A 13758-nucleotide genomic window follows, 5' to 3' on the forward strand; every position below is an offset into this window, starting at 1 on the left:
ACTATTAATCACTGTTCATGTGTTTTCCTTCCTTTTTTGATTTTTTAAGGCAAAAGGTGTGTCAGAAGAGGGATTTGAACCCTCACCTCCACTCGGAGACCAGAATATCCCTGTAACTAGGAAGGATTCAGAAGAGGGATTTGAACCCTCGCCTCCAATCGGAGACCAGAATACCCCTGTAACTAGGAAGGATTCTCACCTTGAGTCTGGCGCCTTAGACCACTCGGCCATCCTGACACTTATAAATGTGTAAAATTCGTATTTTTTCATGATTCTGTAACATAATGTCTGATATGTCTGATGGAAACAAGTAGATAATAAGATACAAAGAAAAAGAAACAAAAAATGTTAAAAGCTCATTAAAGATATAGTAAAAAACATTTTTCAATGGAATTTGAGTAACTTATTGAATTCTAAACTAGGCATATGTTGACATGTATTGAACTATTATTCCCGTTTCATGTGTTTTCTGTTCTCAAACTATGACATCTATCAAACTATTAATCACTGTTCATGTGTTTTCCTGTTTCCATTTTCGGTTTTGACAAAGAGCTACTCTTTTTTAAGGCAAAAGGTGTGACAGAAGAGGGATTTGAACCCTCGCCTCCAATCGGAGACCAGAATATCCCTGTAACTAGGAAGGATTCTCACCTTGAGTCTGGCGCCTTAGACCACTCGGCAATCCTGACAACTACAAAACCTTAAAATTCATATTTTTTCGCGATTATGTAACATAACATCTGATATGTCTGATGGTTACATGCAGATCTTAAGATACAAAGAAAAATAAACAAAAAAATTTTAAAAGCAATTGAAAGATTTAGTAAAAAACATTTTTCAATGGAATTTGAGTAACTTATTGAATTCTAAACTAGGCATATGTTGACATGTATTGAACTATTATTCCCGTTTCATGTGTTTTCTGTTCTCAAACTATGACATCTATCAAACTATTAATCACTGTTCATGTGTTTTCCTGTTTCCATTTTCGGTTTTGACAAAGAGCTACTCTTTTTTAAGGCAAAAGCTGTGTCAGAAGAGGGATTTGAACCCTCGACTCCAATCGGAGACCAGAATACCCCTGCAACTAGGAAGGATTCTCACCTTGAGTCTGGCGCCTTAGACCACTCGGCCATCCTGACAACTACAAAGCCTTTAAATTCACGTTTTTTCGCGATTATGTAACATAACATCTGATATGTCTGATGGTTACATGCAGATCTTAAGATACAAAGAAAAAGAAACAAAAAATGTTAAAAGCTAACGAAAGATATACTAAGAAACATTTTCAATGGAATTTGAGTAACTTATTGAATTCTAAACTAGGCATATGTTGACATGTATTGAACTATTATTCCCGTTTCATGTGTTTTCTGTTCTCAAACTATGACATCTATCAAACTATTAATCACTGTTCATGTGTTTTCCTGTTTCCATTTTCGGTTTTGACAAAGAGCTACTCTTTTTTAAGGCAAAAGCTGTGTCAGAAGAGGGATTTGAACCCTCGCCTCCAATCGGAGACCAGAATACCCCTGTAACTAGGAAGGATTCTCACCTTGAGTCTGGCGCCTTAGACCACTCAGCCATCCTGACAACTACAAAGCCTTTAAATTCATATTTTTTCACGATTATGTAACATAACATCTGATATGTCTGATGGTTACATGCAGATCTTAAGATACAAAGAAAAAGAAACAAAAAATGTTAAAAGCTAACGAAAGATATACTAAGAAACATTTTCAATGGAATTTGAGTAACTTATTGAATTCTAAACTAGGCATATGTTCCCGTTTCATGTGTTTTCTGTTCTCAAACTATGACATCTATCAAACTATTAATCACTGTTCATGTGTTTTCCTTTCACCATTTGGAGAATTTTTCGGTTTTGACAAAGAGCTACTCTTTTTTAAGGCAAAAGCTGTGTCAGAAGAGGGATTTGAACCCTCGCCTCCAATCGGAGACCAGAATACCCCTGTAACTAGGAAGGATTCTCACCTTGAGCCTGGCGCCTTAGACCACTCGGCCATCCTGACAACTACAAAACCTTAAAATTCATATTTTTTCACGATTATGTAACATAACATCTGATATGTCTGATGGTTACATGCAGATCTTAAGATACAAAGAAAAAGAAACAAAAAATGTTAAAAGCTAATGAAAGATATAGTAAAAAACATTTTTCAATGGAATTTGAGTAACTTATTGAATTCTAAACTAGGCATATGTTCCCGTTTCATGTGTTTTCTGTTCTCAAACTATGACATCTATCAAACTATTAATCACTGTTCATGTGTTTTCCTTCCTTTTTTGATTTTTTAAGGCAAAAGGTGTGTCAGAAGAGGGATTTGAACCCTCGCCTCCAATCGGAGACCAGAATATCCAAGTAACTAGGAAGGATTCAGAAGAGGGATTTGAACCCTCGCCTCCAATCGGAGACCAGAATACACCTGTAACTAGGAAGGATTCTCACCTTGAGTCTGGCGCCTTAGACCACTCGGCCATCCTGACACTTATAAATGTGTAAAATTCGTATTTTTTCATGATTCTGTAACATAATGTCTGATATGTCTGATGGAAACAAGTAGATAATAAGATACAAAGAAAAAGAAACAAAAAATGTTAAAAGCTAATTAAAGATATAGTAAAAAACATTTTTCAATGGAATTTGAGTAACTTATTGAAATCTAAACTAGGCATATGTTGACATGTATTGAACTATTATTCCCGTTTCATGTGTTTTCTGTTCTCAAACTATGACATCTATCAAACTATTAATCACTGTTCATGTGTTTTCCTGTTTCCATTTTCGGTTTTGACAAAGAGCTACTCTTTTTTAAGGCAAAAGGTGTGACAGAAGAGGGATTTGAACCCTCGCCTCCAATCGGAGACCAGAATATCCCTGTAACTAGGAAGGATTCTCACCTTGAGTCTGGCGCCTTAGACCACTCAGCCATCCTGACAACTACAAAGCCTTTAAATTCACGTTTTTTCGCGATTATGTAACATAACATCTGATATGTCTGATGGTTACATGCAGATCTTAAGATACAAAGAAAAAGAAACAAAAAATGTTAAAAGCTAACGAAAGATATACTAAGAAACATTTTCAATGGAATTTGAGTAACTTATTGAATTCTAAACTAGGCATATGTTCCCGTTTCATGTGTTTTCTGTTCTCAAACTATGACATCTATCAAACTATTAATCACTGTTCATGTGTTTTCCTTTCACCATTTGGAGAATTTTTCGGTTTTGACAAAGAGCTACTCTTTTTTAAGGCAAAAGCTGTGTCAGAAGAGGGATTTGAACCCTCGCCTCCAATCGGAGACCAGAATACCCCTGTAACTAGGAAGGATTCTCACCTTGAGCCTGGCGCCTTAGACCACTCGGCCATCCTGACAACTACAAAACCTTAAAATTCATATTTTTTCACGATTATGTAACATAACATCTGATATGTCTGATGGTTACATGCAGATCTTAAGATACAAAGAAAAAGAAACAAAAAATGTTAAAAGCTAATGAAAGATATAGTAAAAAACATTTTTCAATGGAATTTGAGTAACTTATTGAATTCTAAACTAGGCATATGTTCCCGTTTCATGTGTTTTCTGTTCTCAAACTATGACATCTATCAAACTATTAATCACTGTTCATGTGTTTTCCTTCCTTTTTTGATTTTTTAAGGCAAAAGGTGTGTCAGAAGAGGGATTTGAACCCTCGCCTCCAATCGGAGACCAGAATATCCCTGTAACTAGGAAGGATTCAGAAGAGGGATTTGAACCCTCGCCTCCAATCGGAGACCAGAATACCCCTGTAACTAGGAAGGATTCTCACCTTGAGTCTGGCGCCTTAGACCACTCGGCCATCCTGACACTTATAAATGTGTAAAATTCGTATTTTTTCATGATTCTGTAACATAATGTCTGATATGTCTGATGGAAACAAGTAGATAATAAGATACAAAGAAAAAGAAACAAAAAATGTTAAAAGCTAATTAAAGATATAGTAAAAAACATTTTTCAATGGAATTTGAGTAACTTATTGAAATCTAAACTAGGCATATGTTGACATGTATTGAACTATTATTCCCGTTTCATGTGTTTTCTGTTCTCAAACTATGACATCTATCAAACTATTAATCACTGTTCATGTGTTTTCCTGTTTCCATTTTCGGTTTTGACAAAGAGCTACTCTTTTTTAAGGCAAAAGGTGTGACAGAAGAGGGATTTGAACCCTCGCCTCCAATCGGAGACCAGAATATCCCTGTAACTAGGAAGGATTCTCACCTTGAGTCTGGCGCCTTAGACCACTCGGCAATCCTGACAACTACAAAACCTTAAAATTCATATTTTTTCGCGATTATGTAACATAACATCTGATATGTCTGATGGTTACATGCAGATCTTAAGATACAAAGAAAAATAAACAAAAAAATGTTAAAAGCAATTGAAAGATTTAGTAAAAAACATTTTTCAATGGAATTTGAGTAACTTATTGAATTCTAAACTAGGCATATGTTGACATGTATTGAACTATTATTCCCGTTTCATGTGTTTTCTGTTCTCAAACTATGACATCTATCAAACTATTAATCACTGTTCATGTGTTTTCCTGTTTCCATTTTCGGTTTTGACAAAGAGCTACTCTTTTTTAAGGCAAAAGCTGTGTCAGAAGAGGGATTTGAACCCTCGACTCCAATCGGAGACCAGAATACCCCTGCAACTAGGAAGGATTCTCACCTTGAGTCTGGCGCCTTAGACCACTCGGCCATCCTGACAACTACAAAGCCTTTAAATTCACGTTTTTTCGCGATTATGTAACATAACATCTGATATGTCTGATGGTTACATGCAGATCTTAAGATACAAAGAAAAAGAAACAAAAAATGTTAAAAGCTAACGAAAGATATACTAAGAAACATTTTCAATGGAATTTGAGTAACTTATTGAATTCTAAACTAGGCATATGTTGACATGTATTGAACTATTATTCCCGTTTCATGTGTTTTCTGTTCTCAAACTATGACATCTATCAAACTATTAATCACTGTTCATGTGTTTTCCTGTTTCCATTTTCGGTTTTGACAAAGAGCTACTCTTTTTTAAGGCAAAAGCTGTGTCAGAAGAGGGATTTGAACCCTCGCCTCCAATCGGAGACCAGAATACCCCTGTAACTAGGAAGGATTCTCACCTTGAGTCTGGCGCCTTAGACCACTCGGCCATCCTGACAACTACAAAACCTTAAAATTCATATTTTTTCACGATTATGTAACATAACATCTGATATGTCTGATGGTTACATGCAGATCTTAAGATACAAAGAAAAAGAAACAAAAAATGTTAAAAGCTAATGAAAGATATAGTAAAAAACATTTTTCAATGGAATTTGAGTAACTTATTGAATTCTAAACTAGGCATATGTTCCCGTTTCATGTGTTTTCTGTTCTCAAACTATGACATCTATCAAACTATTAATCACTGTTCATGTGTTTTCCTTTCACCATTTGGAGAATTTTTCAGTTTTGACAAAGAGCTACTCTTTTTTAAGGCAAAAGCTGTGTCAGAAGAGGGATTTGAACCCTCGCCTCCAATCGGAGACCAGAATACCCCTGTAACTAGGAAGGATTCTCACCTTGAGTCTGGCGCCTTAGACCACTCGGCAATCCTGACAACTACAAAACCTTAAAATTCATATTTTTTCACGATTATGTATCATAACATCTGATATGTCTGATGGTTACATGCAGATCTTAAGATACAAAGAAAAAGAAACAAAAAATGTTAAAAGCTAATGAAAGATATAGTAAAAAACATTTTTCAATGGAATTTGAGTAACTTATTGAATTCTAAACTAGGCATATGTTCCCGTTTCATGTGTTTTCTGTTCTCAAACTACGACATCTATCAAACTATTAATCACTGTTCATGTGTTTTCCTGTTTCCATTTTCGGTTTTGACAAAGAGCTACTCTTTTTTAAGGCAAAAGGTGTGACAGAAGAGGGATTTGAACCCTCGCCTCCAATCGGAGACCAGAATATCCCTGTAACTAGGAAGGATTCTCACCTTGAGTCTGGCGCCTTAGACCACTCGGCAATCCTGACAACTACAAAACCTTAAAATTCATATTTTTTCGCGATTATGTAACATAACATCTGATATGTCTGATGGTTACATGCAGATCTTAAGATACAAAGAAAAATAAACAAAAACATGTTAAAAGCAATTGAAAGATATAGTAAAAAACATTTTTCAATGGAATTTGAGTAACTTATTGAATTCTAAACTAGGCATATGTTGACATGTATTGAACTATTATTCCCGTTTCATGTGTTTTCTGTTCTCAAACTATGACATCTATCAAACTATTAATCACTGTTCATGTGTTTTCCTGTTTCCATTTTCGGTTTTGACAAAGAGCTACTCTTTTTAAGGCAAAAGGTGTGTCAGAAGAGGGATTTGAACCCTCGCCTCCAATCGGAGACCAGAATACCCCTGCAACTAGGAAGGATTCTCACCTTGAGTCTGGCGCCTTAGAACACTCGGCCATCCTGACAACTACAAAGCCTTTAAATTCACGTTTTTTCGCGATTATGTAACATAACATCTGATATGTCTGATGGTTACATGCAGATCTTAAGATACAAAGAAAAAGAAACAAAAAATGTTAAAAGATAATGAAAGATATAGTAAAAAACATTTTTCAATGTAATTTGAGTAACTTATTGAAATCTAAACTAGGCATATGTTCCCGTTTCATGTGTTTTCTGTTCTCAAACTATGACATCTATCAAACTATTAATCACTGTTCATGTGTTTTCCTTTCACCATTTGGAGAATTTTTCGGTTTTGACAAAGAGCTACTCTTTTTTAAGGCAAAAGGTGTGTCAGAAGAGGGATTTGAACCCTCACCTCCAATCGGAGACCAGAATACCCCTGTAACTAGGAAGGATTCTCACCTTGAGTCTGGCGCCTTCGACCACTCGGCCATCCTGACACTTATAAATCCTTAAAATTCATATTTTTTCATGATTCTGTAACATAATGTCTGATATGTCTTATGGAAACATGTAGATAATAATATACAAAGAAAAAGAAACAAAAAATGTTAAAAGATAATGAAAGATATAGTAAAAAACATTTTTCAATGTAATTTGAGTAACTTATTGAAATCTAAACTAGGCATATGTTCCCGTTTCATGTGTTTTCTGTTCTCAAACTATGATATCTATCAAACTATTAATCACTGTTCATGTGTTTTCCTTTCACCATTTGGAGAATTTTTCGGTTTTGACAAAGAGCTACTCTTTTTTAAGGCAAAAGCCATGTCAGAAGAGGGATTTGAACCCTCGCCTCCAATCGGAGACCAGAATACCCCTGTAACTAGGAAGGATTCTCACCTTGAGTCTGGCGCCTTAGACCACTCGGCCATCCTGACAACTACAAAACCTTAAAATTCATATTTTTTCTCGATTATGTAACATAACATCTGATATGTCTGATGGTTACATGCAGATCTTAAGATACAAAGAAAAATAAACAAAAAATGTTAAAAGCTAATGAAAGATATAGTAAAAAACATTTTTCAAAGGAATTTGAGTAACTTATTGAATTCTAAACTAGGCATATGTTGACATGTATTGAACTATTATTCCCGTTTCATGTGTTTTCTGTTCTCAAACTATGACATCTATCAAACTATTAATCACTGTTCATGTGTTTTCCTGTTTCCATTTTCGGTTTTGACAAAGAGCTACTCTTTTTTAAGGCAAAAGCTGTGTCAGAAGAGGGATTTGAACCCTCGCCTCCAATCGGAGACCAGAATACCCCTGTAACTACGAAGGATTCTCACCTTGAGTCTGGCGCCTTAGACCACTCGGCCATCCTGACAACTATAAAACCTTAAAATTCATAATTTTTAATGATTCTGTAACATAATGTCTGATATGTCTGATGGAAACATGTAGATAATAAGATACAAAGAAAAAGAAACAAAAAATGTTAAAAGCTAATGAAAGATATAGTAAAAAACATTTTTTAAAGGAATTTGAGTAACTTATTGAATTCTAAACTAGGCATATGTTGACATGTATTGAACTATTATTCCCGTTTCATGTGTTTTCTGTTCTCAAACTATGACATCTATCAAACTATTAATAACTGTTCATGTGTTTTCCTGTTTCCATTTTCGGTTTTGACAAAGAGCTACTCTTTTTTAAGGCAAAAGCTGTGTCAGAAGAGGGATTTGAACCCTCGCCTCCAATCGGAGACCAGAATACCCCTGTAACTAGGAAGGATTCTCACCTTGAGTCTGGCGCCTTAGACCACTCGGCCATCCTGACAACTACAAAACCTTAAAATTCATAATTTTTCACGATTATGTAACATAACATCTGATATGTCTGATGGTTACATGCAGATCTTAAGATACAAAGAAAAAGAAACAAAAAATGTTAAAAGAAAGAAAAAGTAAAAAACATTTTTCAATGGAATTTGAGTAACTTATTGAATTCTAAACTAGGCATATGTTGACATGTATTGAACTATTATTCCCGTTTCATGTGTTTTCTGTTCTCAAACTATGACATCTATCAAACTATTAATCACTGTTCATGTGTTTTCCTTTCACCATTTGGAGAATTTTTCAGTTTTGACAAAGAGCTACTCTTTTTTAAGGCAAAAGGTGTGTCAGAAGAGGGATTTGAACCCTCGCCTCCAATCGGAGACCAGAATACCCCCGTAACTAGGAAGGATTCTCACCTTGAGTCTGGCGCCTTAGACCACTCGGCCATCCTGACACTTATAAATCTTTAAAATTCATATTCTTTCATGATTCTGTAACATAATGTCTGATATGTCTGATGGAAACATGTAGATAATAATATACAAAGAAAAAGAAACAAAAAATGTTAAAAGCTAATGAAAGATATAGTAAAAAACATTTTTCAATGGAATTTGAGTAACTTATTGAAATCTAAACTAGGCATATGTTCCCGTTTCATGTGTTTTCTGTTCTCAAACTATGACATCTATCAAACTATTAATCACTGTTCATGTGTTTTCCTTTCACCATTTGGAGAATTTTTCGGTTCTGACAAAGAGCTACTCTTTTTTAAGGCAAAAGCTGTGTCAGAAGAGGGATTTGAACCCTCGCCTCCAATCGGAGACAAGAATACCCCTGTAACTAGGAAGGATTCTCACCTTGAGTCTGGCGCCTTAGACCACTTGGCCATCCTGACACTTTTAAATGCGTAAAATTCATATTTTTTCATGATTCTGTAACATAATGTCTAATATGTCTGATGGAAACATGTAGATAATAAGATACAAAGAAAAATAAACAAAAAATGTTAAAAGCTAATTAAAGATATAGTAAAAAACATTTTTCAATGGAATTTGAGTAACTTATTGAATTCTAAACTAGGCATATGTTGACATGTATTGAACTATTATTCCCGTTTCATGTGTTTTCTGTTCTCAAACTATGACATCTATCAAACTATTAATCACTGTTCATGTGTTTTCCTGTTTCCATTTTCGGTTTTGACAAAGAGCTACTCTTTTTTAAGGCAAAAGGTGTGACAGAAGAGGGATTTGAACCCTCGCCTCCAATCGGAGACCAGAATACCCCTGTAACTAGGAAGGATTCTCACCTTGAGTCTGGCGCCTTAGACCACTCGGCAATCCTGACAACTACAAAACCTTAAAATTCATATTTTTTCGCGATTATGTAACATAACATCTGATATGTCTGATGGTTACATGCAGATCTTAAGATACAAAGAAAAATAAACAAAAAAATGTTAAAAGCAATTGAAAGATATAGTAAAAAACATTTTTCAATGGAATTTGAGTAACTTATTGAATTCTAAACTAGGCATATGTTGACATGTATTGAACTATTATTCCCGTTTCATGTGTTTTCTGTTCTCAAACTATGACATCTATCAAACTATTAATCACTGTTCATGTGTTTTCCTGTTTCCATTTTCGGTTTTGACAAAGAACTACTCTTTTTTAAGGCAAAAGGTGTGTCAGAAGAGGGATTTGAACCCTCGCCTCCAATCGGAGACCAGAATACCCCTGTAACTAGGTAGGATTCTCACCTTGAGTCTGGCGCCTTAGACCACTCGGCCATCCTGACAACTACAAAACCTTAAAATTCATATTTTTTCTTGATTATGTAACATAACATCTGATATGTCTGATGGTTACATGCAGATCTTAAGATACAAAGAAAAAGAAACAAAAAATGTTAAAAGCTAATGAAAGATATAGTAAAAAACATTTTTCAATGGAATTTGAGTAACTTATTGAATTCTAAACTAGGCATATGTTCCCGTTTCATGTGTTTTCTGTTCTCAAACTATGACATCTATCAAACTATTAATCACTGTTCATGTGTTTTCCTTTCACCATTTGGAGAATTTTTCAGTTTTGACAAAGATCTACTCTTTTTTAAGGCAAAAGGTTTGTCAGAAGAGGGATTTGAACCCTCGCCTCCAATCGGAGACCAGAATACCCCTGTAACTACGAAGGATTCTCACCTTGAGTCTGGCGCCTTAGACCACTCAGCCATCCTGACACTTATAAATCCTTAAAATTCATATTTTTTCATGATTCTGTAACATAATGTCTGATATGTCTGATGGAAACATGTAGATAATAAGATACAAAGAAAAAGAAACAAAAAATGTTAAAAGCTAATGAAAGATATAGTAAAAAACATTTTTAAATGGAATTTGAGTAACTTATTGAATTCTAAACTAGGCATATGGTCCCGTTTCATGTGTTTTCTGTTCTCAAACTATGACATCTATCAAACTATTAATCACTGTTCATGTGTTTTCCTTTCACCATTTGGAGAATTTTTCGGTTTTGACAAAGAGCTACTCTTTTTTAAGGCAAAAGCTGTGTCAGAAGAGGGATTTGAACCCTCGCTTCCAATCGGAGACCAGAATACCCCTGTAACTAGGAAGGATTCTCACCTTGAGTCTGGCGCCTTAGACCACTCGGCAATCCTGACAACTACAAAACCTTAAAATTCATATTTTTTCACGATTATGTCACATAACATCTGATATGTCTGATGGTTACATGCAGATCTTAAGATACAAAAGAAACAAAAAATGTTAAAAGCTAATGAAAGATATAGTAAAAAACATTTTTCAATGGAATTTGAGTAACTTATTGAATTCTAAACTAGGCATATGTTGACATGTATTGAACTATTATTCCCGTTTCATGTGTTTTCTGTTCTCAAACTATGACATCTATCAAACTATTAATCACTGTTCATGTGTTTTCCTGTTTCCATTTTCGGTTTTGACAAAGAGCTACTCTTTTTTAAGGCAAAAGGTGTGACAGAAGAGGGATTTGAACCCTCGCCTCCAATCGGAGACCAGAATACCCCTGTAACTAGGAAGGATTCTCACCTTGAGTCTGGCGCCTTAGACCACTCGGCAATCCTGACAACTACAAAACCTTAAAATTAATATTTTTTCACGATTATGTAACATAACATCTGATATGTCTGATGGTTACATGCAGATCTTAAGATACAAAGAAAAATAAACAAAAAAATGTTAAAAGCAATTGAAAGATATAGTAAAAAACATTTTTCAATGGAATTTGAGTAACTTATTGAATTCTAAACTAGGCATATGTTGACATGTATTGAACTATTATTCCCGTTTCATGTGTTTTCTGTTCTCAAACTATGACATCTATCAAACTATTAATCACTGTTCATGTGTTTTCCTGTTTCCATTTTCGGTTTTGACAAAGAGCTACTCTTTTTTAAGGCAAAAGGTGTGTCAGAAGAGGGATTTGAACCCTCGCCTCCAATCGGAGACCAGAATACCCCTGTAACTAGGTAGGATTCTCACCTTGAGTCTGGCGCCTTAGACCACTCGGCCATCCTGACAACTACAAGACCTTAAAATTCATATTTTTTCACTATTATGTAACATAACATCTGATATGTTTGATGGTTACATGCAGATCTTAAGATACAAGGAAAAAGAAACAAAAAATGTTAAAAGCTAATGAAAGATATAGTAAAAAACATTTTTCAATGGAATTTGAGTAACTTATTGAATTCTAAACTAGGCATATGTTCCCGTTTCATGTGTTTTCTGTTCTCAAACTATGACATCTATCAAACTATTAATCACTGTTAATGTGTTTTCCTTCCTTTTTTGATTTTTTAAGGCAAAAGGTGTGTCAGAAGAGGGATTTGAACCCTCGCCTCCAATCGGAGACCAGAATACCCCTGTAACTAGGAAGGATTCAGAAGAGATTCAGAAGAAAATCCTTAAAATTCATATTTTTTCATGATTCTGTAACATAATGTCTGATATGTCTGATAGAAACATGTAGATAATAATATACAATGAAAAAGAAACAAAAAATGTTAAAAGCTAATGAAAGATATAGTAAAAAACATTTTTCAATGGAATTTGAGTAACTTATTGAATTCTAAACTAGGCATATGTTGACATGTATTGAACTATTATTCCCGTTTCATGTGTTTTCTGTTCTCAAACTATGACATCTATCAAACTATTAATCACTGTTCATGTGTTTTCCTGTTTCCATTTTCGGTTTTGACAAAGAGCTACTCTTTTTTAAGGCAAAAGGTGTGTCAGAAGAGGGATTTGAACCCTCGCCTCCAATCGGAGACCAGAATACCCCTGTAACTAGGTAGGATTCTCACCTTGAGTCTGGCGCCTTAGACCACTCGGCCATCCTGACAACTACAATACCTTAAAATTCATATTTTTTCACTATTATGTAACATAACATCTGATATGTCTGATGGTTACATGCAGATCTTAAGATACAAAGAAAAAGAAACAAAAAATGTTAAAAGCTAATGAAAGATATAGTAAAAAACATTTTTCAATGGAATTTGAGTAACTTATTGAATTCTAAACTAGGCATATGTTCCCGTTTCATGTGTTTTCTGTTCTCAAACTATGACATCTATCAAACTATTAATCACTGTTCATGTGTTTTCCTTCCTTTTTTGATTTTTTAAGGCAAAAGGTGTGTCAGAAGAGGGATTTGAACCCTCGCCTCCAATCGGAGACCAGAATACCCCTGTAACTAGGAAGGATTCAGAAGAGATTCAGAAGAAAATCCTTAAAATTCATATTTTTTCATGATTCTGTAACATAATGTCTGATATGTCTGATAGAAACATGTAGATAATAATATACAATGAAAAAGAAACAAAAAATGTTAAAAGCTAATGAAAGATATAGTAAAAAACATTTTTCAATGGAATTTGAGTAACTTATTGAATTCTAAACTAGGCATATGTTCCCGTTTCATGTGTTTTCTGTTCTCAAACTATGACATCTATCAAACTATTAATCACTGTTCATGTGTTTTCCTTTCACCATTTGGAGAATTTTTCGGTTTTGACAAAGAGCTACTCTTTTTTAAGGCAAAAGCTGTGTCAGAAGAGGGTTTTGAACCCTCGCCTCCAATCGGAGACCAGAATACCCCTGTAACTAGGAAGGATTCTCACCTTGAGTCTGGCGCCTTAGACCACTCGGCCATCCTGACACTTATAAATCCTTAAAATTCATATTTTTTCATGATTCTGTAACATAATGTCTGATATGTCTGATAGAAACATGTAGATAATAATATACAATGAAAAAGAAACAAAAAATGTTAAAAGCTAATGAAAGATATAGTAAAAAACATTTTTCAAAGGAATTTGAGTAACTTATTGAATTCTAAACTA

At 34.6% G+C, this 13758-nt stretch overlaps 29 non-coding genes across 29 annotated transcripts; all 29 read right to left on the bottom strand.

Moving 5' to 3' along the window:
• Window positions 1-59: 59 nt before the first annotated feature.
• trnal-caa lies at window positions 60-237 on the bottom strand. The gene is made up of 2 exons: window positions 200-237; window positions 60-105 (listed from the first exon to the last, which is right to left on the bottom strand). It is a non-coding gene; the product is annotated as a tRNA-Leu (tRNA).
• Window positions 238-577: 340 nt separating this feature from the next.
• Window positions 578-689, bottom strand: trnal-caa. The gene is made up of 2 exons: window positions 652-689; window positions 578-623 (listed from the first exon to the last, which is right to left on the bottom strand). It is a non-coding gene; the product is annotated as a tRNA-Leu (tRNA).
• A 341-nt stretch (window positions 690-1030) lies between these two features.
• On the bottom strand, window positions 1031-1142 carry trnal-caa. Its single transcript has 2 exons — window positions 1105-1142; window positions 1031-1076 (listed from the first exon to the last, which is right to left on the bottom strand). It is a non-coding gene; the product is annotated as a tRNA-Leu (tRNA).
• A 339-nt stretch (window positions 1143-1481) lies between these two features.
• On the bottom strand, window positions 1482-1593 carry trnal-caa. Its single transcript has 2 exons — window positions 1556-1593; window positions 1482-1527 (listed from the first exon to the last, which is right to left on the bottom strand). It is a non-coding gene; the product is annotated as a tRNA-Leu (tRNA).
• Window positions 1594-1921: 328 nt separating this feature from the next.
• On the bottom strand, window positions 1922-2033 carry trnal-caa. The gene is made up of 2 exons: window positions 1996-2033; window positions 1922-1967 (listed from the first exon to the last, which is right to left on the bottom strand). It is a non-coding gene; the product is annotated as a tRNA-Leu (tRNA).
• A 297-nt stretch (window positions 2034-2330) lies between these two features.
• trnal-caa lies at window positions 2331-2508 on the bottom strand. The gene is made up of 2 exons: window positions 2471-2508; window positions 2331-2376 (listed from the first exon to the last, which is right to left on the bottom strand). It is a non-coding gene; the product is annotated as a tRNA-Leu (tRNA).
• A 340-nt stretch (window positions 2509-2848) lies between these two features.
• Window positions 2849-2960, bottom strand: trnal-caa. The gene is made up of 2 exons: window positions 2923-2960; window positions 2849-2894 (listed from the first exon to the last, which is right to left on the bottom strand). It is a non-coding gene; the product is annotated as a tRNA-Leu (tRNA).
• A 328-nt stretch (window positions 2961-3288) lies between these two features.
• Window positions 3289-3400, bottom strand: trnal-caa. Its single transcript has 2 exons — window positions 3363-3400; window positions 3289-3334 (listed from the first exon to the last, which is right to left on the bottom strand). It is a non-coding gene; the product is annotated as a tRNA-Leu (tRNA).
• A 297-nt stretch (window positions 3401-3697) lies between these two features.
• Window positions 3698-3875, bottom strand: trnal-caa. Its single transcript has 2 exons — window positions 3838-3875; window positions 3698-3743 (listed from the first exon to the last, which is right to left on the bottom strand). It is a non-coding gene; the product is annotated as a tRNA-Leu (tRNA).
• A 340-nt stretch (window positions 3876-4215) lies between these two features.
• On the bottom strand, window positions 4216-4327 carry trnal-caa. The gene is made up of 2 exons: window positions 4290-4327; window positions 4216-4261 (listed from the first exon to the last, which is right to left on the bottom strand). It is a non-coding gene; the product is annotated as a tRNA-Leu (tRNA).
• Window positions 4328-4668: 341 nt separating this feature from the next.
• Window positions 4669-4780, bottom strand: trnal-caa. The gene is made up of 2 exons: window positions 4743-4780; window positions 4669-4714 (listed from the first exon to the last, which is right to left on the bottom strand). It is a non-coding gene; the product is annotated as a tRNA-Leu (tRNA).
• Window positions 4781-5119: 339 nt separating this feature from the next.
• On the bottom strand, window positions 5120-5231 carry trnal-caa. Its single transcript has 2 exons — window positions 5194-5231; window positions 5120-5165 (listed from the first exon to the last, which is right to left on the bottom strand). It is a non-coding gene; the product is annotated as a tRNA-Leu (tRNA).
• A 329-nt stretch (window positions 5232-5560) lies between these two features.
• Window positions 5561-5672, bottom strand: trnal-caa. Its single transcript has 2 exons — window positions 5635-5672; window positions 5561-5606 (listed from the first exon to the last, which is right to left on the bottom strand). It is a non-coding gene; the product is annotated as a tRNA-Leu (tRNA).
• A 319-nt stretch (window positions 5673-5991) lies between these two features.
• On the bottom strand, window positions 5992-6103 carry trnal-caa. Its single transcript has 2 exons — window positions 6066-6103; window positions 5992-6037 (listed from the first exon to the last, which is right to left on the bottom strand). It is a non-coding gene; the product is annotated as a tRNA-Leu (tRNA).
• A 340-nt stretch (window positions 6104-6443) lies between these two features.
• trnal-caa lies at window positions 6444-6555 on the bottom strand. The gene is made up of 2 exons: window positions 6518-6555; window positions 6444-6489 (listed from the first exon to the last, which is right to left on the bottom strand). It is a non-coding gene; the product is annotated as a tRNA-Leu (tRNA).
• Window positions 6556-6884: 329 nt separating this feature from the next.
• trnal-caa lies at window positions 6885-6996 on the bottom strand. Its single transcript has 2 exons — window positions 6959-6996; window positions 6885-6930 (listed from the first exon to the last, which is right to left on the bottom strand). It is a non-coding gene; the product is annotated as a tRNA-Leu (tRNA).
• Window positions 6997-7325: 329 nt separating this feature from the next.
• trnal-caa lies at window positions 7326-7437 on the bottom strand. The gene is made up of 2 exons: window positions 7400-7437; window positions 7326-7371 (listed from the first exon to the last, which is right to left on the bottom strand). It is a non-coding gene; the product is annotated as a tRNA-Leu (tRNA).
• A 340-nt stretch (window positions 7438-7777) lies between these two features.
• On the bottom strand, window positions 7778-7889 carry trnal-caa. Its single transcript has 2 exons — window positions 7852-7889; window positions 7778-7823 (listed from the first exon to the last, which is right to left on the bottom strand). It is a non-coding gene; the product is annotated as a tRNA-Leu (tRNA).
• Window positions 7890-8229: 340 nt separating this feature from the next.
• trnal-caa lies at window positions 8230-8341 on the bottom strand. The gene is made up of 2 exons: window positions 8304-8341; window positions 8230-8275 (listed from the first exon to the last, which is right to left on the bottom strand). It is a non-coding gene; the product is annotated as a tRNA-Leu (tRNA).
• A 344-nt stretch (window positions 8342-8685) lies between these two features.
• Window positions 8686-8797, bottom strand: trnal-caa. The gene is made up of 2 exons: window positions 8760-8797; window positions 8686-8731 (listed from the first exon to the last, which is right to left on the bottom strand). It is a non-coding gene; the product is annotated as a tRNA-Leu (tRNA).
• A 329-nt stretch (window positions 8798-9126) lies between these two features.
• Window positions 9127-9238, bottom strand: trnal-caa. The gene is made up of 2 exons: window positions 9201-9238; window positions 9127-9172 (listed from the first exon to the last, which is right to left on the bottom strand). It is a non-coding gene; the product is annotated as a tRNA-Leu (tRNA).
• A 340-nt stretch (window positions 9239-9578) lies between these two features.
• Window positions 9579-9690, bottom strand: trnal-caa. Its single transcript has 2 exons — window positions 9653-9690; window positions 9579-9624 (listed from the first exon to the last, which is right to left on the bottom strand). It is a non-coding gene; the product is annotated as a tRNA-Leu (tRNA).
• A 341-nt stretch (window positions 9691-10031) lies between these two features.
• On the bottom strand, window positions 10032-10143 carry trnal-caa. The gene is made up of 2 exons: window positions 10106-10143; window positions 10032-10077 (listed from the first exon to the last, which is right to left on the bottom strand). It is a non-coding gene; the product is annotated as a tRNA-Leu (tRNA).
• A 329-nt stretch (window positions 10144-10472) lies between these two features.
• trnal-caa lies at window positions 10473-10584 on the bottom strand. The gene is made up of 2 exons: window positions 10547-10584; window positions 10473-10518 (listed from the first exon to the last, which is right to left on the bottom strand). It is a non-coding gene; the product is annotated as a tRNA-Leu (tRNA).
• Window positions 10585-10913: 329 nt separating this feature from the next.
• On the bottom strand, window positions 10914-11025 carry trnal-caa. Its single transcript has 2 exons — window positions 10988-11025; window positions 10914-10959 (listed from the first exon to the last, which is right to left on the bottom strand). It is a non-coding gene; the product is annotated as a tRNA-Leu (tRNA).
• A 335-nt stretch (window positions 11026-11360) lies between these two features.
• trnal-caa lies at window positions 11361-11472 on the bottom strand. Its single transcript has 2 exons — window positions 11435-11472; window positions 11361-11406 (listed from the first exon to the last, which is right to left on the bottom strand). It is a non-coding gene; the product is annotated as a tRNA-Leu (tRNA).
• A 341-nt stretch (window positions 11473-11813) lies between these two features.
• trnal-caa lies at window positions 11814-11925 on the bottom strand. The gene is made up of 2 exons: window positions 11888-11925; window positions 11814-11859 (listed from the first exon to the last, which is right to left on the bottom strand). It is a non-coding gene; the product is annotated as a tRNA-Leu (tRNA).
• Window positions 11926-12643: 718 nt separating this feature from the next.
• Window positions 12644-12755, bottom strand: trnal-caa. The gene is made up of 2 exons: window positions 12718-12755; window positions 12644-12689 (listed from the first exon to the last, which is right to left on the bottom strand). It is a non-coding gene; the product is annotated as a tRNA-Leu (tRNA).
• Window positions 12756-13462: 707 nt separating this feature from the next.
• trnal-caa lies at window positions 13463-13574 on the bottom strand. The gene is made up of 2 exons: window positions 13537-13574; window positions 13463-13508 (listed from the first exon to the last, which is right to left on the bottom strand). It is a non-coding gene; the product is annotated as a tRNA-Leu (tRNA).
• Between the last annotated feature and the right edge of the window lie 184 nt (window positions 13575-13758).

Source organism: Oncorhynchus mykiss, unplaced genomic scaffold (genome assembly GCF_013265735.2).
Source record: "Oncorhynchus mykiss isolate Arlee unplaced genomic scaffold, USDA_OmykA_1.1 un_scaffold_320, whole genome shotgun sequence".
Classification (NCBI taxonomy): Eukaryota; Metazoa; Chordata; class Actinopteri; order Salmoniformes; family Salmonidae; genus Oncorhynchus; species Oncorhynchus mykiss.